We start from the raw sequence: 7,569 nt of genomic DNA, 5'->3' as shown, positions 1-7,569 counted from the left end.
CCCTTTAAGAAAAAACAAATGAGAAAAGCCCCCAGACTCACCATACCTGCCAGCAGGGGGAGATCCCCACTGCCCCCTGCTGCCCTGCACCATGTGGGGGGCTCTGCATGAGCCCCCCGAAATCCCAAGGCCCTGAAAAGAAGGCTTGTACAATGTGCCTAAAGTACAGATCAACACAAAAAAAGATCCCATGATGATCATGGAGGAGCCCACAGCTCTGTGGTATCAAGTGGACATTGACTTAGTCATACATTCAGGAAAAAAATATGTATTGGTGCTGGATTATTATTCTCACTATCCTGAAATTGCATTGCTCAAAAGCACAGCAGCAAGCCATGTCACAACTCACATCAAATCGATTTTTGCTAGACATGGGATTTCACAAATTGTGAGAACTGACAACGGACCTCAGTTCAACTGTCTTGAGTTTAAAGAATTTGCAAACAAATATGGATTCTGTCACAACACTTCAAATCCTAAATACCCACAATCCAATGGTCTAGTGGCAAATGGAGTACAAATAATGAAGAAATTGTTGGAAAAGGCTACAGATATGCACACCAATGTTTACCTGTCACTCTTAAATTACAAGGCAACAACCATGAAATGGACTGTACCCAGCAGAAATGCTGTTTAACAGGAAACGCAAAACCTGGCTACCAAATCTTGTGGATGATGTTCATCAGAATGAAAAGCAAGACGTGAAAACTTAAAAAAAAATTGACAAACTCAAACAAATATGGTACTATGACAGGGGTTCCAGGGAAGCTACTACAACGGCATGACGAAGATATGGTGCTTATTTCAGATGGATGAATGTGGAAGCAAAAAACCCCCCAAACCACTAGTTTCCCAGCAAGTAGCCCCAGATCCTATAAAGTAGTCACACTAGAAAGACAGGTGTTAGGAAGGAACAGATGACACTCGCAGCTTGTAAAGGGGAAAAAAGAAGCAGCATCAGGAGATTCACCAAAGAAAACACAGGTAACATCAAAGCAACAAGAAACAACACTGGAGATTGAAAATGAGACAGGAGAGAGATCTGAACAAGGAAACCAAACAAGAACTGAAGGATTGAGAATGCAGCAAAACTGAGAAAATCACTTAGAGCTAAAAAGCCAACACAAAGACTAATAGAGACCAGTTAAAATGTGCTATACTTATAGGTTGAACTAAACTTCCAATGATAGTATTACATGGGTATATGTTACACGTAAAGAGGGAAGATGTGTGGATACTGTTAAGAGTGTTGTGTGTAAATTGTTACATTTGCCTGGGGATTGCAGGAGGGACCAGCAGAACAGTAGGCAGAGTACGGCTTTCTGAATAAAGAAACTTTATCATTCTGTAAGCTTAACTGGTCTTTTGAGAACAACGTGTTGGGTCTCCCAGGACTAGGTGCAGGGAGAGGGGGACTACTCTCACATCACTGTCACTGCCATTACCCCCAGCTGAGTCTGGCCACTGCGTAGTCTGGCTGGAGTGGGTGGCAATGGCTCTGGAGCTTTCCCCAACCCTGGGACAGTGGGGGAGGCAGTTGCAGCAGGGCTGGGGCATCGGGGAGGAGAGAGGAGGGATTGTGTCATGGAGCATGGAAAGGAAGTGGGGATTCTTAACTGTTTTGGGTCTTTAAAAAGTCCCCAAATATTCCCACAGCATCGTCTGCTGCACCAGTTGAGAGGGGTAGAGGTTGGGAGGGGGTGCAGGCATGTTTGCAGTGCTGGTGCAGGTACCAGTATGGTGCAGTCCCAGACTGTCTGTGCTGGGCAATACATTCAGTGCAGGTCCTGGACCAGGCAGAGCAAGCACTGTGTACAGCATAAGACCCAGACTGGCTGGAGTGAGTGGGTGCTGCATGCACTGCAGTCTCAGTCCAGTCAGAGCACATGCCACATGTAATGCAGGCCCATAATTGGATGCCTCATTCAGCACATGTCCTGGGCTGGCCAGAGTGGGCACTGTATGCAGTCATTTCCTGGGTCCTGTGCACAATGCAGGTCTGGGGCATACTGTTTGTGGCATGTGGGTCAACTCAAGACCCAGGGGCAGCACTGAGGGAAAGATGATGGGGCTCCATGAGCCAGATTCAGACCAGGGATCTTACCTGTGACACCCCTCCTCTCTAGAACAGTGCAGCGCTCCACATGCTCTAATCCAAAACATCCAAAAAAGAATAAGGATCTGACATCAGGGATTATTTATGTGTAGTAGGTACATACTTAAATTTAAATACATTATCAGTATTTTACCTTAAAACTGTACCCACAAAAAGAGAAGAAAATAATTCTAAATAGATAAGGTTACATATTCATTGTGTAAAGACATGAGACGTGTTTATCCAAAATCCAACATACTGGCCAAAACTTCTGTTTGAAAAGACTGTTTCACGTTTAAAGAGAAAAGCCAACAAAGAAAATGAACCAACTTGGCTCCTTATTCGTCACCGTGCACTTAGCAGGCAGGCCTGGGGGCTGGAAGTTCGGAGGATGGCACTCGAAAAGTGAGCTTCGCGTGGGGCAATGCCCTGCTCAGACTTCTTCAGGAGAGTTCCCTGCATGGCTAAAACATGTGGTTTGAATGGCCAGAAAGAGATTTTTCCCCATAACACCAGCTCCTCATTCAGGACAATGTATTCAGCATACAGGCATGAGGGGCTCTCAGTTGGCAGGCTAGCATGCAAAAACCATGCTTTGGGTCAGGCAGTGACCTACCCAGGCTTCTTCACGAGAGTCCTCTGGTGGCGGGGAAGTGTGGTTTTGGGTGATCTGAAAAAGATTTTGCCCTGTAATCCCAGCCCAAAAGCAACTCGTTATTCAGAGCAATATATTTAGAGCACAGGTACATGGTGGGTGTCAGCTGGTAGGCTGGCATGAGAAAACAGCGTCAGGTCAGGCAGCACCCTGCCCACAGTGCTTTGGGAGAGTCTCCCAGTGGCAGAGATCTGTGCTTTGTGGTGACTCAAACAGGATTTTCCCCATAATCCCAGCCAAAATTCAGATCCTTATTCAGACCAATGGGCATAGCACATAGGCCTGGGAGGGAGAGGTGGGGAGCTGCCAGTTGTCAGATAGGCATGGGAAAACCATGCTTCTGGTTGGGCAATGCCCTTCCTGGGCTTCCTCAGAAGAGTCCATCCGTGGAGGAAATATGTGTTCTGAGGTGACCAGAAGAGGATTTTCCCCCATAATCCCATCCCAAAATCAGATCCTTATTCAGGCCAATGTTCTTAGCACACAGTTCTGGGGGACTGTTAGTTATTTGACGACTAGAAGTGTGATTTGGGGGTGTCTGAAAATAATTTTACTCCATAATCCCATCCCAAATTCATGTCTTTATTCAGGGCAATGAATTTAAATCACAGTCCTGAGGGTCTGTCAGTTGGCAGGCTGGCATGCAGAAACTGAGCTTCGGGTCAGGCAGCACTCTCCAAGGTTTTTTCAGAAGAGTCCTCTGACAGAAAAAGCATGTTTTCAGGTGATCCAAAAAAAGCCTTTTGCCTGGTAATCTCAGCCCAAACTCTGATCCTTAGTTAGTGGTGCGTATATAATATGTAGGCCTGGGGGGGCTGTCACTTGGCAGGCTGCCACTTGAAAGCTGAACGTTGGGTCAGGCAGTGCCCTACACAGGCTTCTTCAGAAGCATCCCCAATGGTGAAAACATGTGGTTTGGGATTTTGCCTGGTTATCCAACCTAAACTCAACTCCTTATCTGGGGCAATGTATGCTGTACACAGGCCTGGGTGCTGTCAGCTGGCAGAATGGCATTCAAAAAACATGCTTTGTGTCATGCAGCACCCTGCCCTGGCTTCTTCTGGAGGGTCCCTCGGTACTGGAGACATGTGTTTTCGGGTGACCCGAGGCAGATTTTGCCCCGTAATCCCAGCCCATACTCATTTCCTTTTTCATGGCAATGTTTATTACAGAGGTCAGGGTGGACACCAGTTGGCAGGCTGGCACTGCAAAAGTGCACTTCAGGTCAGGCAGGGGCCTGCCCAGTCTTCTTCACGAGAGTCACCTGGTAGCCAGGATGGTTTGGGGGTGCCCAGAAAGAATTTTGCCCCATAATCCCATCCCCAGATCAGCTTCTTATTCATGACAATGTATTTTACACACAGGCCTTGTCGACTGTTAGATGGCAGGCTGGTATGTGAAAACTGCACTTCAGGTCAAGTAGAGGCCTACCAAGTCTTCTTTGGGAGAGTCCCCCAGTAGCAGAGACATGTGTTTTGAGGTGACTTTATGCAGATTTTGCCCCATAATCCCAGCCTAATATAATCTCTTTACTCAGGACTATGTACTTGATATGTGATATTTTATTACATTTTTATTAGTCAGTGCACATTTTGATGGAATTCTAACTCTTTAGCATGTCTAATTAATTGATAACAACCTTTAATTGTGTAAAGATTAACTCTGAAAAAGGAACCAGATATAAAGAACTGGGAATAAGGAACCAACTTCAGCCCCATGTGCTTTCTGGTCCTTGAGAAGAGCCCTTGTATGGGTCAGTCTTGTCTTTCTTTCTGTTTTTGGCTCAAATTAGTAGCAGTAGAGACAGGAAATAGGGTGTAGAAGGGCCTGGAATCCAGAATGAGGAATTGTGGGATTGCTGCTGGGAGACTTCCTGCACTTGCAGCCTACAGGTCTTGGGTGACCTCTGAATGTACTGCAGGTTGAGATGGGTAAAGAACAGGCCTTTAGGGCATGAACACCCTATAGGGCTCACAGAGTGGGCTGGACAGCTCCCTGGGCTGAACTAAGGAGACTTCAGAGCAGATGGTCAACAGGTTTGGGCATGAGGGTGGCCTGAAGGTTGACGCAAACTTCCATTAAAGGCATAAAGCATTAAAGTCATGTGCCCGCAATACTCATGGACCTCAAAGGGGTTGGAGGGCACTCAGCATCTTACAAGACTGAGCCTTTAGTGTAGGTCTAAGATGAATAATCATACTCAGAGTGGGTTGGCCAGTGCAGGAATCCAGAACAGCTATGAAGCAACTTTCAGGCAGCTAATGCCCAGACAAGTAGCCACAAGTCCATCTAGGAGAATATGGCATGGTATTTGCTCTAACCAGGTAAATAGGTGCAATAAATTAGGGTCCTCACCTTGCTAAAAACCTCTTTAGACTCTCTACTGCACTAGCCCTTTAATCATCTGATCAAGAGGTGGGGTGGGGAAGAGAGAGAAATTGAGGTCAGTGCATTGCAACTGTATCCCAGTCAGCCCTGACTAACTAGTTACAGTGAGCTCCTGCTTGGTGAGTAATGGTAGCAGAATGGAGCATGACATTACAGATACAGATGTATGTCATAACCCACTGTGACCCAGCATAGTGTGGCTATTTTTGGCTACTTCAAGGCTATATAAAGCAACAGACATACACAATACAGGCAAGGCTGCAAATATCCACTGAAAGGCAGCCTTAATGGGAAGAGTTCTGGGCAGGGCTCCAAACACTGCCGATGGGGGACTGCAAAATCTAGGCCTGCAGAGATGGCAGGTCATTTAGGGTAGACCATGGTAGATCATTTAGGGTTAGGGAAGTCTAATAAAAACTCAACACTTTTTGCTTTTAACATTGCCCCAGATTAAAGGAACAAGGAGCCATCTACTACAATGGCTAGGGCATTTCTAGTAAAACAAATAAATGGACATGCTGCTTCATTTAACATAAAATCTGCTTGGGGAACTGACTGGTGCAGAAGCCTACAAATGGGTGTAACATGGCTAGATTTTAAGAAAAACTGCATAACTTTACACCCAAGGGAATTTTGTGCTGAAATGAAGGAGTCTGATTTACTGATGCAGTGTCGCATCACAGCGTTATGGAGGGGACAGGAGAAATTATCCAACAGAGCGGCTGTAAACATTAGTGGCATCATTTGGACCACAGGTTAACCACTTACTTTTAACTGTGCAGTTTGCACTGCGGACTGCTCTCAAAACGATCCAAAAGCTGACAGTTCCTTGTGCGAGTCAATGTGGTAACGCCCTTCTCTAAATCTTCAGCTTGTCTCCTGAAGTTGCCCAGTGTTACTGAAACAGTTAAATAACACTGTCATGACCATAGGGATTTATGAGTGCAAAGCTCAGCACATGTCCCAGGCAAGGCTGCCAGCAACAGTGGGTGTGTGTCCCCAATGTGCTCTCAGTCTTACAACGGCTGTTATTTCCAATGGAGTGATTAGGCAGTAATGAGCTCTGGGCTGGGCATTTCTAGCATGTCATGCATATCCATCCCAAAGATCCCCATATGAAAACATACTGTTCACAGGATTTTTATGACCCACCACCCCAGGGAGGAGGGCTGGAGCCAGTTCACTATGCACTGTGTGGGCAGAGAAGACCAGGGCTTGCCAGAACCTTAGGGCAACCCCTGCTCAGATGGAAATGCTGGAGTAGCTGAGGTGATCCTACAAAGAAGGAAAGTCTTTGGCTTTTATGGTTAACTTCCTAGGATGTTCTTGAAATCCAGATCTCTCTGATGGGCTGAGCCTCTCCTGCTGGCCCATGGTCTGAAGGATTTGAAGTCTGCCATGTCAAATGCTTAGAAGAAACCTAGTCAATACAAGCAAGGCTGGACCAGGAAAAGTCCTGAGAAGTCATCAACTGAACAGAGGGTGGATGCATGCAGCATTTCCCATCATGCTAAGGAGCATCATTTGGACCAGCAGCTCCCTGGGTCAACTACTTATTTTTAGCCATCATTTAGTACTGCGTTTTGCTCTCAAAGAGAATCAAAGCAGACACTGCATAGCCCCTGGCCAGAGAGCAGTCTGCTGGGTACCCCTCTCTTGCTGCTTGCACCTGCAGTTGTGTTCCCTTAGGGGAACTCACTGGGATGCTTTGGAAACGGGGTCTCAACCTGGTGACCCCGTTTGGATGTCTGAGCATGCACAGTGATAATTGTATGATTGGTGGGAAACCAGACGACTGTTCATGAAGTAAAGTTGGGCGATTACATTGAATGACAGCTAAATGGTAACTTAAATAGTAAAGGTGATTGGTGGAAGATATGATTGACAGGTGGCAACTCAGGATAATTGGGTGATTGTAGATGGGGTCACATGGCATGAATGATAGTATATAAGGTACCTGCGAACACCTCAGTGGGTGTGCAGGAGGCTTGTTCAAGTGGGTTCTGGTTCAAGTGCAAGTTCAAGTGGTTCCTGTTCAGGAGTATTTGAATGTTTGGGGTGTTTTTGGTCTGGTTGATGGGTGTGCGAGAGGATTATTGGAGACAATATCCAAGGTAGAGAGGCTCCTCTGCAGATAGAACAGGGGTGGGCAATAATTTCAGCTGGAGGGCCACTTAATGAGTTTGGATGAGCATCCTGGCTGGGCAGGGTACAATTAATTGGTGGGTGCCTGCAGGTCGAATGAAATAGCCTGGTAGGCTGGATCTGGCCCGCAGGCCATATTTTGCCTGACCCTGAGGTTGAGTGAAGCCACTGCCACTTCTCAGCAACAACACCATTGAGTCCCTAGAGGGATCCAGAATGCAGAGTCCTTGGCCCTGCGAGCCACCCTGCATTTGCAGACATGAAGGTATTGCAGCTGCAATCTGGT

Source organism: Alligator sinensis, unplaced genomic scaffold (genome assembly GCF_000455745.1).
Source record: "Alligator sinensis unplaced genomic scaffold, ASM45574v1 scaffold264_1, whole genome shotgun sequence".
In the NCBI taxonomy this organism is placed as follows: domain Eukaryota; kingdom Metazoa; phylum Chordata; order Crocodylia; family Alligatoridae; genus Alligator; species Alligator sinensis.
Note: the sequence above shows the minus strand (reverse complement) of the source record.